At 40.0% G+C, this 18,969-nt stretch overlaps 1 protein-coding gene across 3 annotated transcripts in view; it reads left to right on the top strand.

Moving 5' to 3' along the window:
• SPART (spartin) overlaps positions 1–18,969 on the top strand; it is a 467,162-nt gene that overhangs the window by 380,022 nt on the left and 68,171 nt on the right. The gene's annotated exons all lie outside the window — the stretch shown is intronic.

Below are 18,969 nucleotides of genomic sequence, written 5' to 3'. Positions count from 1 at the left end.
CAAGCCACAGTTCTGTTTTCAGTTGTTTTTTTTTTTTTTTTTTCATTTCAGGTTGTGTTTTGAAATATCTGTCCTGTGTTCGGAGCTGTCCTTGGGAACAGTTCCCATTGGAAACCTTTCATCCACAGCAGCTTCCTTTGCTGGGACCAATGTAACTGGCAATGAGCTCAGGGGACTGTGTGGAAGGCAGCCCCTTTCCCACCACATCTGGGAAGGGACTTTGGAAAAACTCCTGCAAGCCACATTACATTGGACTTAGTCACTCATAAGGAAAATGTGTGGCTCTTGACACTGCAAGCAGAGTTCTCTGCTAGCGTCCTGCTTAACCAGGCAAGGTCCATGGTGGGAGGGAAGGATTTGCAGTTTGTTGCTATAGTAGAAGTGGCCCATCTGACATCCATTCATTTCACAGGGGGCTCCTCCTCTACTGGGAGATCTTTTACAGGTGCTGAGTCTCCTGGAGAGGATTTTTTTGCTGAACACTTATCTCAAATAACCTTCTTTTTCCTGCTTCAGCTGAGCTCAGTGTAGTTTCCACTTTGCTCCTGCCTCAGCCCAGATGTATTGAACATCTTGATCACATTAGATTGCCCCATAAAATAGCAGAATGGGAGTGTGCTGGTGGATGGCAGCTCCCAACCAGCTTCTTGGTTAGGAGGAAGATTTTAGGGAGGTAGGCTTCCAAGTGAAAGGCTGCAGCCTTGGGAAGGGTCAAGAAACTTCTGGTGCAGAGGGGTTTGAGACTGATTTTCTCACAATGCGGGCTGCAAAAGAATCTGGTGAAGCCCATGTGGGTTTCTCTACACATACATTTTTTTTGTGAATGTCATTTTGGGAAACAGGAGTAATTATTTCAGGACACTGCTCTAGGGTTCTTTAATCAGGTGGGGTGGCGTATTCAGAGGCCGAGATGTCTCTTATCTTCCTTTAAGGATCCCCTTCTGTCTTGTGTCAGACTCAAAGCAGCAATCTGGTCTACTTCTCATTCACAGACCCTGTTGTATCTTCCCAAAAGTTGAGTTTTAACCTCCATTATTTTCGGTTGGAGAAACCTGTAAGATTCCAGTTATCTTAATCCCTTTCTTATGGTTTATCCTTTCTGCATTGTATTGTAGCTGAAGCAAGTAACTGCAGATTTCACTGAAGGAGCTCTGAAGCAGCTCTGGGTTTCTTCAGACACCACAGCATGTAAGACAGAGTTAAGGGGAAGCAGAGGCTCATCTACATCACCACTTTGGGCTGTCCATCAAGGGTTTGATATGTTTCCATTTAAGATTACTGGTCACTTCCAGTTATTTAATTTGTCTTGGTAAGAGCCTTTTTGAGTGTTATGAAGCTTAGCACTGCTTGGGGAGAGACATTTTTTTGTGTGCAAACACCAGGAACTCCAGCAGTGAAAACCCAGATGCTAAGACAGAGGGTTAGGGTTAGGGTTAGTCAGTAGCTAGAGGTTTGAGAATGGCAGTGGTAAGGGTGCACAGCTGTAAATACTTGTGATTTGCCTTAAATCTAACAGAAGCCCTGGAGACTAGACCTATAATCTACTCTGGTTTTGTGCATATTTAAAGTATGGCTTATCACGTGAAAGCTTTTGGACAATCCTTATGGCATACAGATCCCATTTCTTTCTACAGGAGTCACTGGAGCTCCACTGCCTGTGTGGGTATAACAGCAATGTGCTGTATTTACCCAGCTGTGACTAACAGTTTGTTTTCTGTACAACTTTCCTGAATAACAGGTTTTGGGTTTTGTTAAGAAGGCAAAGGATATTTGCAAGTTTAAGGTTCTCCCTCTATATGAAATAACAACATCCAGGAATCTAAAGGCCATTGACTTTTAGAAAACTCATGTTACTAATAAAAAGGGGAAAAAAAGGAAAAAAAGAAAAAAAGACGTGAATTGTGTTCATACTTAAATGCAGATCAGTACAAGTTTGGCTGTGGATTACTAGTTTCTCTTAAGGTTTACCTTTGTTTCATAAGCCATTAGGTCAGAACATGAAGGAGGTGATTATTCTGCCCCTCTACCCTGCTCTTGTGAGAACTCACTTGGAATACTGTGTACAGTTCTGGTGTCCCCAACATAAAAAGGACATGAAACTGTTGGAACAAGTCCAGAGGAGAGCCATGAGGATGATCAGGGAACTGGAGCATCTCCTGTATGAAGATAGGCTGAGAAAGTTGGGGCTGTTCAGCCTGGAGAAGAGAAGGCTGCATGGAGACCTCATAGCAGCCTTCCAGTATCTGAAGAGGGCCTATAGGGATGCCAGAGAGGGACTCTTCATCAGGGACTGTAGTGATAGTTAAGGGGTAATGGGTTCAAACTTAAACAGCAGAAGTTCAGATTAGATATAAGGAGAAAGTTCTTTACTGTGAGGGTGGTGAGGGACTAGAACAGGTTGCCCAAAGAATTGGTAAGTGCTCCACCCCTGACGGTGTTCAAAGCCAGGTTGAACAGAGCCTTCAGTGACATGGTCTAGTGTGAGGTTGGAATTAGATGATCTTAGTGTCCTTTCCAACCAAAGCCATTTTATGATTTTATGATTCTATGTAAGAATGAACAACCAAAATGGAGATTACTTCTTAAAGGAAGCCATGTATATTTGTGTGATGGTCACTGCATCAAAAGGAGTGTGACCAGCAGGTCAAAGGAGGTGATCCTGCCCCTCTACTCTGCTCTCGTGAGACCTCACTTGGAGTATTATATGCAGTTCTGGTGTCCTCAACATAAAAAGGACATGGAACTGTTGGAACAAGTCCAGAGGAGGGCCACGAGAATGATCAGGGGACTGGAGCACCTCCCATATGAAGATCGGCTGAGAAAGTTGGGGCTGTTCAGCCTGGAGAAGAGAAGGCTGCGTGGAGACCTCATAGCAGCCTTCCAGTATCTGAAGGGGGCCTATAAGGATGCTGGGGAGGGACTCTTCATTAGGAACTGTAGTGATAGGACAAGGGGTAATGGGTTAAAACTTTAACAGGGGAAGTTTAGATTGGCTATAAGGAGGAAATTATTTCCTGTTAGGATGGTGAGGCACTGGAATAGGTTGCCCAGGGAAGTTGTGAATGCTCAGTCCCTGGTGGTGTTCAAGGGCAGGTTGGACAGAGCCTTGGGTGACATGGTTCAGTGTGAGGTGTCCCTGTCCATGGCAGGGGGGTTGGAACTTGATGATCTTAAGGTCCTTTCCAGCCCTAACTATTCTATGATTCTATGATTCTATGATTCTATGTTCATTTTCAGTATTGTAATTCGCAGACCCTCATTACCTGAAAATGGAGAAAATACTTCTTTTAAAGGCATGTTAGTAGTTTATTGCATTTTCTGCATCTGCTTAGATATGCTTGTTGGTCACCATAACTGCTGGAAATCTGCATACTTCCTGGTGTTTACAATTCTATGTACAATGGTATGTATAACATGAAAATTATGAATATAAAGGACAAAAGTCAACAGTGACATGTACAATTTCACCTATTTTTAATGTTCCATCCAAATACTTGTTCAGTAACATTTTTGTCTTTTCCTGCAATATCCACCCTCCTTCTATGTTATATGTGTATGTTGTGTGTGCCCTGCCTGATAGTACTGAAAACTGGTAACTTGACAATTTAAGGGCAGACAGAGGAGGCATCTGTTGTATGTCGTGGGTTTTTTTTTTTTGATGCTTGGTGATAATACTGATACAGATACTTTGATCTTTAAGCAGTTTGACTTCATGGAAGAGATTCTGACTGTATGGACTCCTAAGTAACTTCCATCAGCTCATAAATCTGAAGAAATCTGAAGAATTCTCAAACTCTCCTACTGGTTTTATGATGTCCTAAATTATACAGTCTAAAGTATTTTTCAACTGTTCCACATTTCTAACCAAGTCTTTGGAGATGGTGAAAGCTGAGACTTTAGTGTTCTGTTTCTATGGCAGGAAGAGTGCAGGCAGCATTTGTAGGCCTGGGCAGATGAAGATGGTTTTCACCTGCTTTGTTCTTGGGCAGATGTTTGTCAGGCTTAGCATCCATTCTACTTTTATGCCTTTATTACAAACCTCTCCACACAGCATAAATTTTGCAGACTAGTTGAGCTCTCATTGATGTTGCAAAGGTCTTTCCATGGCAGATTTGAATAACAGACAGATATTTTAAAGTTTCTTGGTAATGACTCCTATGGTTTAGGATAAGTTTGTTACCACTGGAATGCAGTAAAAGCATATTTTTGAACACTTTTGTTGAAGGGTCAGCTCTTTCCACTCCTATATGTGTACAGGGGTATGTGAGCAGTACCCACCGAGAAGTCAGAGCCTTCTCAGTCTTCTTCAAACTAGTCATGATATTTAAAAACTGCTCTAAGGACTCCCTCATATTGCAGATCAGCACCTTACAGACATGAGTCCAGGATTCCTTTCTCTGATAAAATCTCTGTTTGAAAAGATGTTTCTTCCAGACTTCTCAGATTTCAGAAAAAAATGTGTTTTGCAGAAGAAATTCCAGTTTGCCAGTAATGTCATGATTAGGCACAGAAGGAAGAGGAGGAGGAGGACCTATGCATTGACCTCTCCACCTCCTCTGAGCTTTGTTAGGCACTAACTACTGAGTCCTGATCTCATTCAGACCAAATATGAGGTTTGGCCAAATTTGTTCTGTAGAACAGCTCCAAGTAGAGCTATTTCACTGTATTGTCTATCAGCAGGTTAAAATTGCTGAGGCATCTGTCAGAACACAGTAACGATCACTGCTTTCTTATCCAAATCCTGCGCGGCCAGCAATGGCACTTTGCAGCCAGAGGGAAACAAAGAGCCATTACTTTCAGTGTGCACTTCTGATCAGGATATATATTGATAGTTTGTGCTAGGAAAAAGGGTTTATGAGTGCCTCTGGCAACTGGTGGTGTGAGCTGTACACCTATAAATTTTAAGTTGGCAATATCAAACAAAAAATGTTCTCTGGCTATAGCCTGAGGTAACAGGGAGTGGGAAAAGCCAAGCTGCACTACTAATCCATAACCACAGAAATTACCTCCATTCCAAAACAAACGCTACATAAAATTTTAAAATCTGGCCAGCCTAATATGTGTATTAAAGTGTCAGTAGTATAATTCAAACCAGTCTTAGAAACTGTAAAATATTGCATTTAGTCATTTATACACTTCTGTATCAGCATTAGCTAAGAACAAAGGTTGACAGCTATTCAGGAGCTTATTCTGCTCAATGGTAATACCATTCTGCTTTCATGGTAATACTTGTTACCATTAAAAGGTAATATTTTAATGGTAACAAGTATTACCATGAAGGCAGAATGCTTTAATGGTAATACTTGTTACCAGGATGCACCTACATAAAACCAGAAATATATGAATTTTCAGAATTTAGTTTCATTTAAAATATCATAAAGAAACATTTGTGAATTTCAATATAGTTATTGTGGATTTCACAGTCTTACAGCTGAGAGATGACTAACCTTAGAGATTTGGCAGCTGTTGCATTTGAGAAGTGATAAACCCATTATATGCTCAGTAGATATGCCCCCATCTGTTGACAAAATAAAATTATAGAAAACGTTGGACTGAAATCAAATGTTTTTAATAACCAGTTTTCTTCCCCCTCCAACAATAAAATAAATTCAGTATAACAAATAAAATGTAAAATGCACAACAATATAAACATGACAATTTTTATTGTTTCATAGGAGATTTTGAAATTTCCTCTGTGGAGTTTCTCCAGGTATTTCAGGCAGGTGTTCGTGCTATTTGCAAGGCTGTGTTTCTGTAATGAATTTAATTTTGTGAGAATGTACTTAACTCACCCCGCTTAGTTAAATTATTTAACAAATTAATTCTGCTTTGTCTCTAACTGTTTGCTGCATCTGAGCTAAGGAACAGAAAATGAGACAGTGTTGGAGCTGTATACTTCATTAGCCTATTAAGTTTAAAAGGCAGATATAAAATACAGAAAATATATGTTATTTTCTGATTTCTTATTAGGGCCTGACACTGTAAGATTTATTTTTGTCCTTCAATATGCCTTCTGTCTTTAGACCAAAGGTTTGTTGGAGTACGTTGAGGTTTCTCTTCTGTTCAGACTGCAAACTCCTGCTGAGGATGCAGTACTCCCCAGTATGCGAATAAAGACATTCCCTTACATGAATGTTTTGAATTGTCAGAAGTTGCTCAAGCTAATGACATATCTCTGGATCCAAGCATGCTCCTTAAATAATGCTAGAAATGCTGGAGAATTTTCCTCACTATTACTGGTATCTGGGAGACACTTCTTCACCTGGTCCCTGGATCGTGGTCTGGCTTGTGCGCCTTTTAGGGAGGTGTGTTTAGCTCTTCCTTGGAGACCTTCAAGTAGGGTTTTAGTGAGTCTGGCACTTATTTATGTAACATGAACTTGTGGTTTAGATTTGCTGTATCCTGTGTAAGGAATTCTTTGTTGTAAGCAGCATGCATTAAATCATCTTTAATTCAAATCAGGATACAATAAAATGCAAATCCATTTATTCATTTACAACATGCTAACAGAAATCACAGTTACAGGCACTTAGAAAAAAATAGAGAAGAAAAAAAATCATGCTGAAACTACTGCCACCAGGATCCAACTAGAAAAGTCCTTCTCCTTGTATTTGCCTAACTTGCACTATATGCTTCCCAGATGTATTTCTTTGAGCACAACATGGTCCTCAGGCTTTGCTTCCCAGCGACAGTGTGCTCTTGGCAGAGCATGCCAGGTTTTATTGCTTATCCCTCTCCTCAGGTCCTTTGTATTCCCACTCCCTTCCACCTCCCACCTCTACACATTATCTCTTTCGACCTTATACCTTATACCAGGGATACCTGCACCATGGCTCAGAGAAGGGGTGGTTGGACAATGTGGCTAAGCTTTAATCAATCCAGAGATCTGATCCAGCCAAGAATGAAGCTTGAGGGGAATGAAAAAGGGAGAGAAGGTCTCTCTTTCCGCCCTGATCCACTTCCTTACCCATTTTACCTGGTAGATGGGAGAAGCAGCCATACCTGTAGTACAGAGAGTCCAGGTTTGCCTGGATCAGATGGAAGGGAATGGCTGGATGGTCAACACCAGTTTGAAATGCCTTAACTTGTATAGATATGAGGTATTTACATCTAAGCCAGTCACCCAGGGTGCATTTGTTACCAGTGAAGATAAATAAGTATGTAATACCACAGGAAGATTTCTCTCACTAGGTATGTTAGATACCTAAAACAGGCATCTCAAATAGTTGAAATGACTCTCTCTCCACAAGTGCCCATTTTCATCTTTCCATTGACAATAAAAGTATCCTGTGGTGATATGTACTGATTTGGATATCTGATTTTAGCTGAAGCATTGGGTGAAACAAATACTGGGTTTTGTGGATGCATTTTCCAGCTGAGCAATGTCCCAACTAATGTACCTGAAACCCACCTGCATATTGCTAAATAGCTAAATTACATTAACATATGTAACAGGTTCCTTACTTGATGTTACTCAGTGGGAATCAACTCATCTGTGGACATACTAAGCTAGAATTGGTAAGCTTTGAGTCTCGGTCTTCAGAAGATGTTTAACAAGATGTTACACTTCAAAAGCTGATAAATCGGCTATTTCATTCAGGGGGTCACCACAGACTTTTGCTAGAAATTCAGGCTTCAACCTAGTTCTCTTTTTCCCTGGAAGATACTGAGAAAACTATGATAAATTGTTAAGTGTGATATACAAATAAATGTTGCCATGAGGTGTGTTTCTCTAGAATTTAACCAAGTTTGTAAGACGTCCTATCACTATAATCTAGATTTAGTAGTGTTGAAGTAAATTTAAAATGTTTGCCTTCTGTATCTAAATACCTGTCACAGTTCTTTTGCATAAGATCTGTGTGATTATAATTGTTTTAAACATATGAAACAAATTTAAAATTAAAAAGCAACCCCATAATTTGTCACATGTACCCTATAGGCAAGTGTCATTTTCTACTTACTGTAAATAGCACTGAGCACTGATCTTAAGCTTCTTGTGTAGTAAGTGTCTAGAGTCCCTTTAGCCTCTGCATTCTCTATTACACATTGATTTCTAGTGTAGTGGATAGATAAGGAGAAGTGAGTTTGTTAGTGAAATCAAGGACTACATCTAGTCTTTCCTTAATTCACATACAGACCTTCTGAGAACCATTTAGCCAAACATTACCAGTGTCACTTTCTACTTATCAGCTGGAACTGGTCCGAAAGTGGGCTCGCCAGCTCCACTTTGTGGTTACAGTGACTGGCTTGGAAGATAGAGAGTTCAGTCAGGCGGTTTTATGACAGCTCCACTCTTATTTTCTTCCCTGATTTCACAGTGGTCTCCCCAGATAAGGCTTTGAAAGACAGCTAATCGGGCACTTGTCAGCAACATGGCTTTACTTGTTAAGAAGTTTGGGGCAATTGCGTTACTCAGAGGATGGTGGTGCTTCTTTCATCTGGAGAGTCCTACTTCAGGGAACAACATGTTGAACAGTAGTGTTTTGTATGATTTCTGCAGGACAACTTGATTCCTTTGCATTGAAAAGAGGACAATACGGTGCTGCTAGCAAAGCTTTGGAAAGCCATTCAAGGGTGTGAGTTGTCTTTTCTCATTATCGCATGGGAAAATCGGGTTGCTGAAGTACTTAGTTGTGTGCTTCCAGTTCCCGGTGCTTGTTTTCTGTCTCATACCACTTAGCGCTGATCAGCCCAGGTCCTGTTGGCACATCTAGCCTTCTTGGGAAATGCCTTTTGGAAAAGCCATACAAACTATCTGTCTGCTGCCTGTCAATAGTTTATTGATAACTACCTGCCAGTAGTTTATTGATAAAATTGCTCCTCTTACTTGTTCAGTCCATCACCATTACCAGCAGAAAAGAATTTTTAAAGATTGTACAAAAAAGCTTCATGAAACTGTTGTAGCATTTGATCACCTCTGCACTTCCATAATAAAACCAGTAAGACTGGTAAGTTTTTCTCTAGGCAACTGCCAGTATTTCTAGTAATTGCTGTTTAAACCAATAATAACCTTAGGCTATAATGTAACTTCTTTTTCTTTTTTTTCTTCATTTTATATATTACATATTATATGATTATAAAAAGATTGCACAAAAATACATGAATAGAAAGGAAGGCAGAATTTAAAATTATTTGAGGTTAAAACTTCCTTTGCCAAAACCATGGTTTTGAGCTAAAATTGGCTACTAGAGTTATTTTAACACTGTTGGGAAATACAGAATGGTGAGAATCCCATGTTTGACATACACTGCACATTTAGACATAGTTTGCACTTATGGACTTAGGCCTAGGTGATAGAATTCTAGATAGCAGATGAATGGATAAATGGTAAATGGTTAAAAATAGTTAACGAACTCTGTATTTTTGTGGTTGTCACTCTAATCCTTCTTCAGCTGTTGCCTGTACATGGATTGTGATATTCTGTAAAATCCTCTTAAAGTTCCATAGAGTGCTCTTAGAAGTGACTTTATATGTAAAAATATTTTTAAAGTTTATTTTTTATGCTTATGCAACACCCAATTTATTACAGAAAATAATGTTGATCTCATTATTTGACATTTATTAGATTTATTTCAAAATCCAGGTTTTATATGAAGTCTCTTCCCTACCAATATCAAAAGGCATTGAGATTGATATCAGACTGAAAAATGAAAGGTGAAGTATTCGCAATTTCATTGCGAAAAAAATGTCAGACAGTAGCAACCATAGTGCCCCCTCAACCAGTCTTGCAAATGAGGAGTTTTACTTCAGGCTACAAAGGGATCTTGTGCATGTGCTTATTAGCATGTATTGCAAGACACGTTACTCTGGACAATCCCAGAACATATGCAGAAGATCTCCAGTCAGTATACATCATCACTGGCACTTAGGACACTCATTAAACTGGAAGGTATCTTCTTTCTTGGAGTAACAATTCTTCTGTCTAAGATGTTGATATATATTAATCTGCAGTGACATTTATAAGATTGCCTTTTATATCTTCGTGGTTTTCTCCTCAGTCATTCGTTTTCCAGTCAACCACTGTACATTCCAGTACATTCCTATCAGTATTTTATTTTTTATTATAAGAGATAGCTAGCTGTCTCTTATAAATCCTATAAATAAATGAAAGCAGATTTTTACTATTTATATTGTTGAAAGCCCAGCCTGTACCATAATGTGCATTATTGCTTAGTCCAACAGACAGGTTGGCCAGCTCCAAACGAAGGGAGTGTAGGGGTTGTACCACGCCAACCCTGGCAGCCCCAGGAAGTGTCCAGTGCACAAGGAGCACACTTTTCTATAGAAATTTATCCATCATGTGTTCAAAAATCACTGTCCTCTTCCTGCCTTAAGTGGGCATGTGGCTCCCTTGGAGGAAGGGTTTGAAACCCCACTTCCTCTTCCCCTACTGTTCCACACTGCTGGCTTGAAACAGCTACAGGATTAATAACCAGATGGAAATGAAGGCGCAGAGAGGGTGTCAGTAAGGTAATTTGATTTAGCTCAGGTGTTTTGGCTCCAAACCTGATTGCTGCAGCCGCTGTGCGCGAGGGCCACCAGTGCCGCACCTCGGCGGGGAGCAGCTGGTGCCTCTTCCACTCCATCAGCATAATCGCATAATGAGTTCAGGCAGTGACACCCGCCTGGCCCTGCCACCGCACAGGGATTACACCCCTATCACAGCTAGCCTAATCCAGGGCCTGGGGGAGCACAGGTGTAACTGAGTACCTAATTTGGCCCTGAGGCACTGTTATTATTGGTGATGTGGAAGGTGGTTCGACCTGACACTTAGAGCAGGGAGCCTGGAAGTGAGTCAGTAATCGGAATCGTCCTTGTTTAAGCCTAGAAATTGAGGATGTTTGGGACACAAATGTGAAATCAGTCCTAACATGTTTGTCAGCATTTTCTGGAATTCCAGCCTGTGATATAAACTTTGTCTCCTCTGATCTGGTATTCATATATTCTTGCCTTTGGTTTAATAAACAAGTATTTGGGTCTGCAAGTAATCCTTCCCCAGGATTTTTTAAAAAAGCCTTTTATCACACAGTCATGATGAGGGACATCTCAGAGAGATGGGACATCTTCAGGTTTCCTAGCAGAAGGTAACTGCTCTGAATGTCTCTACACTGGTTGATCGACAGGAATTGGTGTCATCAACCGCTATGTCTCAGGATGATAACGTGCTTTGGTTTGACTTTAGCAACTCTTGTTTTCCACGTTGCATCAATGAAGCCCATAGAAGCAACACAGGCAGTGTCAGAAGACAGAGAATGCCCTGTGTAGCTGCATATTCCCCTCAAGATATGGTGTCATTTAGTGTTGTCCTGGCTGCCATTTCTGCCCCCTTTTGTACGAACAGGTTTCTTTCCAACACTGTTTCCCCCCTCCTCATTTCTTTAGTTCAGGAAATGTAGTGAAAGGCTTAATTGAAACAAGAACTTTTCTATGGGAGTGTGCTGGTTTTAGCTGGGGTAGAGTCAATTTTCTTCATTGTAGGTGAAGTATGTATGGTGCTATATTTTGGATTTGTGCTGAAAACAATGCTGATAAAATAGGGATGTTTTAATTCCTGTTGAGCAGTGCTTACACAGAGCCAAAGCCTTTTCTCACCGCACCCCACCACTGAGCAGGCTGGGGTTGCATAAGGAGTTGTGAGAGGACACAGCCGGGACAGCTGACGCTGACTGACCAAAGGGATATTCGAGACTATATGGTGTCATGCTCAGCCCATAAGCCTGGGGGAAGAAGAAGGAAGGGAGGGGTGCTCAGAATGATGGTGTTTGTCTTCCCAAGTAGCCATTACACATGATGGAGCCCTGCTTTCCTAGAGATGGTTGAACACCTGCCTGCCTATGGGAAGTGGTGAATGAATTCCTTCCTTTGCTTGCTCATGTGGTTTTGATTTGCCTGTTAAACTGTCTTTATCTCAACCCACAAGTTTTCTTTTACCTGTCTGATTGTCTTCCCATCTCAGTGGGGAGGGAGTAAGTGAGCAGCTGTGTGGTGCTTAGTTGCCATCTGGGGTTAAACCACAATGGGGAGAAAAACCTCTCTCAGCTAATATGTAGAGGGATCACATTTTGTTTTTCTCCAAAGGTCTTGTTTGAAAGTCTCAAAATGGTTTCAGGAATCGGTAAAGATAAGTCACATCCACTTGCAAATTATCCACACCAGAGGAAGACATTAATACTTCAACCCCAGGATAAAGTGGGTCTGATATCCCCAATTGCTGGTGGCATTTTGGTCCTCTCGAATGACAAGAGAGCTGAGGACTTCTTGCAGAAATCCCTCTAGCCTGGGATGTTACACAAGGCAACGAAATGACCTGTGAAACTGCAGAGGTGGCACTAAATTGTTCTAGCAGTTCTTAATGAATACACTGCATTGGTTTGAACAGTACAAGTAGACACTTCTCTCTTAGTAAAAATCATAAATTAAATAATAGAGACTACCTAATTTCTACATGCTTGAGGCTCTGCTAATGTAAAATGTCTCAAGGCAGTGTATTCTGTAACTTACCTCAAAGAGTTTATAGGATCTGGCTGTTTTTTGAATTATTGATTTTTGCTTTATATATATATATATAAAAATATATATATAAATGATTAAAACACAAAAATCTGACCAATATATTAAAAGGAAAAATGGATCAAATTATGACAGGATCATCCTGATACAACACCCTGGAAAATAGTAGTTAATAAGGAATTTACAGATGATTTAAAATAATGACCTAATTTGTTGTCACAATAATTTGTAAAAAATAGACAGAGTTGGTATAGTTTTGAGGAGATTACAGATGTGTTAAGAGAAATAACAAGGGTTTTATGAAAGGCATTTGATTAATATTACATGATATTTTGATGAAGAAATAACAATTACATCCATGTCAGTAGAACATAGTTGTTTCAAACACCCAAAATTCAGTTGTTTTTCCTCTGGAATCCTGCAGAAATGTTTTTCCATTAGAAAACTCCTGCCAAAGGCTAAAACCAATGGAAGATGCAGTAAGAGGGCACTCTGATTGTCCCGTATTTCTCCAAGGCAGAATCACATTTTTCTTATTTTATCTGCTGTCAAAAATGGATTTGTTTCTGAGTTCATAAATTTTTTGTTGTTCTGAGATTTTACATATTTTATTTTGGAAAAGGCTTTCAGTGAGTCTATTTCAGAGTTATGTAAATGTTTGCTCAGGCTCTTAACCTTTTATTCTTTGAAACATGTGTGGTCTGCATTTTAATGCTAATTTTTATGGGAAGTCCAGAAATCTTTTAGCTGCGTTGTAGAAAAAAGTATTGTAAGGAGGACTTCTACTGAAAATATGCTTAAAAGAAGTTACTGCAGACATTGATGTCTATAAAGAAAAACAATCTTCAAGAAGGACTGGAGGTTTTATGCACTTATAAGTAGATCCACATTAAATGATTGGAAATGGACATTTCCAGGAGTTGCAGTCCCATAATATGATTTTTTACAGGCCAGATACAGAGAGACACTATATTCTTAAAACAAGTGGTGTCAATATAAGTGATTTACCCTTCAAATCCTTATTTTTGAAGGGCTACACCTTTTAATCTGGAATGGTTCCTATACAAATTCCCAGTTTATTCTAGAACTGTTAATGGAGATGCCCTATTTCTTTCTGCCTCTAGATATAAAAAATGGACCAGGCCTTGTGCTCCCTGTTTTACCCTGAGCCCAGATCCTGCTAGATTCCGTGATTAAAATTTCCACTGTTCCCTTTATCCTCCTTGGTACAATCTAAGCTTGAGATTTAATTATTCCTTTGGGTTTTTTTTGGCCTGGTTTTTGCTTGGAAATTCCTAAGTAGCGTAAAGAATGATCCATAACTGAGCTGCCTTGCACACACACATACTTGCACACATACTTATGCTGTAAGTGCCTCTGAAAGGCACAGTGGTCCCTTCCTTCCCCATTGCAAACACGTTATGACAAAAGGGATTCCAGAAACTTCAGAAACAGGGAGATACTTAGAAGAGAGGGGTTGAGCAGTAGGTTGAAAATGTCCCTGTAGGCACCTTATCTTGAAGAAAAATTGCAGGCAAGCAATCTTTTTTTCAACTTTAAGTACATTGAGAATCGATCCTTTCACCCCTCCCCCAATTAAGACTGTACTTTGCAGAAAACCATAACCCTTGAGCTCTCTAGTTCTGTATGTGTTGAGTTGCCACATTCATTATGGACTAACATGGAACTCCGAAGCTAGTCCTGGCTAGTGTGCTGGCCAGATCATCCATCAGTAGAGAAGGATCAGCACACCTTTGGGCCACTAATCCCAGCCTAAATGGAATGTGGCATACATGAGTACACTATCTGTATCCTGCTCCTGTGCAGGATCCATATTCATTCATTACATGTCTAGAATTTTATGCCCCAAATGAATGCTTCCCACCTTACATTTGTAAGTAAGTGCTGCAGTAGGTGTCTGGTGAGCAGGCTTATCTGCCACAAGATAGCTCTTATCATTGAGGGACTTTGCAGATTAGGGTATAAGCCTCTGCAATGGAGGAAGCTATTGCAATGATGATGATATCTTTTTACCACTTTTCAAGGTATCCAGTTTCATGGATCTGAAGCTGGTATCAATGAACTTCATGCAGGAATGACCAAGGAGGACCCCTGATCAGCAGAAGCTTTTTCCAGTTGATACTGGTTTCCCATAATGTACAGGTATACATAAGGTATCATACAACGGGACTGCGAGACTGACAATGACAAAAAGCACTAAGGTCTTAACAAGCTGATCAGCTTTTATGTAAGTTTTTGCAATAGCTGTAGTCAGTGATCCAAATCCTGTAGTCACAGGGCGTAGTGTTTAAAGAGGATAGAGTGGTCTTGTGGCTGGGAGCAAATACAAAATCCATCTATCAGGACTGCAGGATATGGTTGATAAACTGATGGTCATGGAGCTCAGAGGACTCCTTGTAGGTGTCTTTGCAATACCTAGCAATTTGAGCAATTAAAGGTAGAGGCTTGGGAACTGTCCTGTGCTCATCTGTACAGTGTAACTGGCACGCAATTAATCTATCACCCTATAAACAACACCCTGCAGTGTGCATGGGCTAGGATGTGCTAAGGGCTGGTCCCAGGGAGTCTGATGGCATGGCTAGAGACTGTCGTGCCGCTTGCTTTACGGTCAGAGAAGGGCTCTGACCTGTGTTACTAGGAGAATAATACTCCCACATGACCACTGGGTCTGCTTGAATAGACAGCTGAAAGATAGGATACCCTTTTCATTTCAAGTTTTTACCTCCTGCAATTCATACTGTGAGAGCAAGGAGCTTGGTGAAGAGATTTGTATGGGTCTTCTGGAGCCTCCCGTGCATGTGTGTCAGGCTGAATTTGTTCTAGCCTCTGTGGCAGTTACAGGGAGTAAGGGCATGTGATGGATACCAAAAGAGACATGATGGCTGGAGAGAGAAAACCCAGCTTACAGCCTGCTCTTCATGGCAACTTAAAACAAAGGGTCAGAGGGTCTAGCAGAGGAAAAGAGAGAGGGGGAAGGAACAATGAGGGAGCAGCACTGGGACACTCTGTTTGGGCCTATTTGGAAGAAATGGACCAAGTGTTCTGTTGTAGACAAAATCTGTCCCTCTCTGACTTTTCTCCAGCCCCTGACCTGAGGGGTCCTGCCCAGAGTCCTGCTGTTTTCCTACTAAAACAGTTTCTTTTTTACATTATTATTATTTGAAAAAATGTGCATGCAGGCACACTGGCCAACAGGCACCTTTTTATTTCCTGCTTGATAGCTCTGTACAAACTAAATGTATCTGAACAGCCTTGGGCACTGTATCTGTAGGTATAACTGCACAGGGAGACTGAAACCACTTTCAATCATGCATGCTGCCTTTTCTGGAAATCACTAGTGCTACACAGTGAGAGAAACTAAGTATATCATTCTTAAATTCGCACAGCTGTGATACTAGGATTAGCTTTGCCACAGGGTTTGGTCATTGCAGCATCCTGCCAACACTAAGTCTCTTCAAAGTATAAACAGACATGAAACTTTTAAGTCAGTTCCACTGGTGCTAATAATAGCTTTTATCTGTCTGTAATCTTCTGGCACCAGAGGATTTTTTTCCTCTAGTTTTGTATATAAAAGCGTATTCTCTGCTTGATATTAGGAATAGTAGGCTGAAGGTAGGCATTGTGGCAACCTTTGGCACACAGAGCCCTTTAATGATGCCAATCCTTTAATGAATAAAAAGCACTCCAGGCTCACAGGTTTGCTCATAGGTATTCATGTTAGCTACCCAGGTCCTTGTTTTTGCAAATGGGGTGCCACTGACGGAAAATTACTTCTAAATAATGATACAGAGCAGTAGTGCTGTTTAGGCATGATGTCACCATGGAGGGACCCATAAACCAAGTCAGTTGTTTGTCAGATTTTCATCTATGCAAATCCCTCTGTAAACTAATCATATGTATACAGCTTATAAATCTTACAAGAAAGCAATCTCCAGGCTTGATTTTCTTCTTGGTTGCAGATCTTGAAATTTAACTGTAGAATTTGCAAAACTAATCACTGGGCTTAGAGAGTCTATAAACTGTACTGTATTGCATAGACATATACATTTCCAGTACTTATTTCCTTCTTTAAATACCAGCTTTAGTCCATTCATTTTTAGTGTTTGCAAGTAACATACACACCCCACCCCCCCACCCCCCCCCCCCCCAAAAAGAAAGCTTAAATAAAACCAGTCCACAACTAAACTCTTGGAAAATGTGAGTATAAACTCCAGCTAGAAGTCTCGTGTACTAGATGTCTTGTATCTGGATGGAGTTCGCTTGCTGTTATCAAAAGTCAGGCCTTCACTCTCCATGTCTTCTTCAAATGCTTTTATCATTGGCAGTACAAAGCTTGTTTCAAACATCCTGCTTGCTTGTCAGCAGGGATGATGCACTGTATTATAACAAGCACAACTGTTGTTCACAGGCAGCATTTTTAGCTCTACAAGCACAACCCATGAGGTTCTCTATCAACATACTCATTATTTACCTGACTCTTTCAGGAAATTGAGCCTAACTAGTCTTTTCTCAGGGTAAAATGCAGCAGACTTGCTTTTGTGGTTGCTCTTGTAGAGAAAGCAGCAGCATCCTCGATAGTGATACCATCTGGGCAAGGAATAAGGCTTGTTGCTGTTGCATCATCCTTCTGGTTTGGCATTGGCTTATAGGCCGGTTCTTAACCTAGGACTAACTGGCAGAATCACAGCCAGTAGCTGCACATTATTTTCATTGTACGTATGGTTAAGTTGCACCATGTATTCTTAATGCTGCATCTTTCTTAGCTGGAAGATTGAGAGTTGAGAGATTGCATTTAAGTGGTCTGGTCAAAGCTGCTTCATCTTCCACAAACAGCTCTCAGAGACTCTCTGGAATCACTAACTTTCATTTCTATAGAGTAAAAAAGGCAAGTCAGCCAGCTTTACTCTGTGGCAGAAATGGGGCAACTGAGGCTTTGGAATAGTATTGTGAAACAAACTGGAGATCTCTGCATTTTGGGTTTTTTACATTAAGAGACCTTGCAACAGATAGGTATATGCTAATGTAATTAACACAAACTAGAAAACAAACAAACCAACAGAAAAAAAAAAAGTAAATCCAAACCTCTAAAACAACAAAGAAAATGAAATATTCTGGCACAATTGTAACATTTTGCTCTTAAAAAATTAGAAATTAAATAGCGAGTAAAAGGCAACAGTGGTGTTTCACCACAAAAAAACTGTATCAGGCTGGTCTATGTGACTATACCAGTCTGTTAATACACTCTCCTTGTCCTGTGCCTTTGTGGAAACTCCATTTTTTTAACTTAAACCATAATGAAGGTGGCATATTATTGTTACTTGTTTGAGTACCCCTAACTATGAACACCATGCAGTAGGATTGTATTTTATTTTTGTAAACCATGGCCAATTTCTCATACAAAGTTTGCTTGTGCATATAACATTCTAATCTGTGACTAAATCATATTTCACATAATGCTGAGAGACTTCATGCAGAGTACTAATTAAGATTACAGTAAGACTATTTTTTTGCTTAACTGCAATGGTGTATTTTTTAATCGATTTGTTGAATAAAATATGACATTAGGGGTGACACTTGCATAATAACAGAATGGAGGTTGTGGCATATCAATCAACTGTTTCACGTGCACTATTAACACCCTCTCATCCCCCTTCTCATCTCTTCTTCAGACCAAAACAATCAAGTTAGGTTATCTATCTACTTCAGAAGCTTTTATAAACAGGTATCTCCTAAAATGTATCCTGTATTCTAATAAAGGTTCTCAAATATTGGCTTTAGTTCATTTTGATAATTGTCTAAAGAACAATCTTTCTAGGTGGAAAGGCAATGAGTGGGGCAACAAATTAAAGTGTTGGTTGTTATCCTACTTTTTAGTCAATCTGGGGTTTTCTAATCATAAAAAATGTATTTTGCTTACCACTGCTACCTTAAATTAGACATGTGACATTTAGATAACTATCTATCTCCACTTACTTGCTTTAACATTTTTAGGGACCTCAGCATTTCGAGAAGGCAATTTATCTCACCTGTTTTGTTCTGCTATGCAGGGAGTATGGATATCTAACTTTCAATGCCCCAAGTTAATTCCATTTTATTAGACATTGAGAGATACACAAAATGGCTTTCATCAGATCTTTGCTTTCTGAGAGGTCTATTATACAAGGTTATTGCTTGTTCACAAGGATCCACAATATCCCTTAAAGGCTTTGATTCTTCACTTCTGCTGATCAAAGTATTTTTAGTAGCTTCTCTTCATGTACTGACAATCAAAAGAGTTGCAAAACACACTCTGTAACCTCTTTTTTATTTCCTGAGACCCCAGGAAGTACAACCACCCAGGCACACATAATTCTTGGCATATACATATCATATAAGAGAGGATTTCTTAAAACAATTGTTTGTTTCTAATGGCAATGTGAATGCTTTGACAAAAGTTTC

The sequence above is a fragment of the Neopsephotus bourkii genome, unplaced genomic scaffold (assembly GCF_033783945.1).
Source record: "Neopsephotus bourkii isolate Nb327-2 ecotype Australia unplaced genomic scaffold, CSIRO-AGI_Nbou_v1 NB_38, whole genome shotgun sequence".
Lineage (NCBI taxonomy): Eukaryota > Metazoa > Chordata > Aves > Psittaciformes > Psittacidae > Neopsephotus > Neopsephotus bourkii.
Note: the sequence above shows the minus strand (reverse complement) of the source record. Positions and strands in the feature narration are given on the sequence as shown.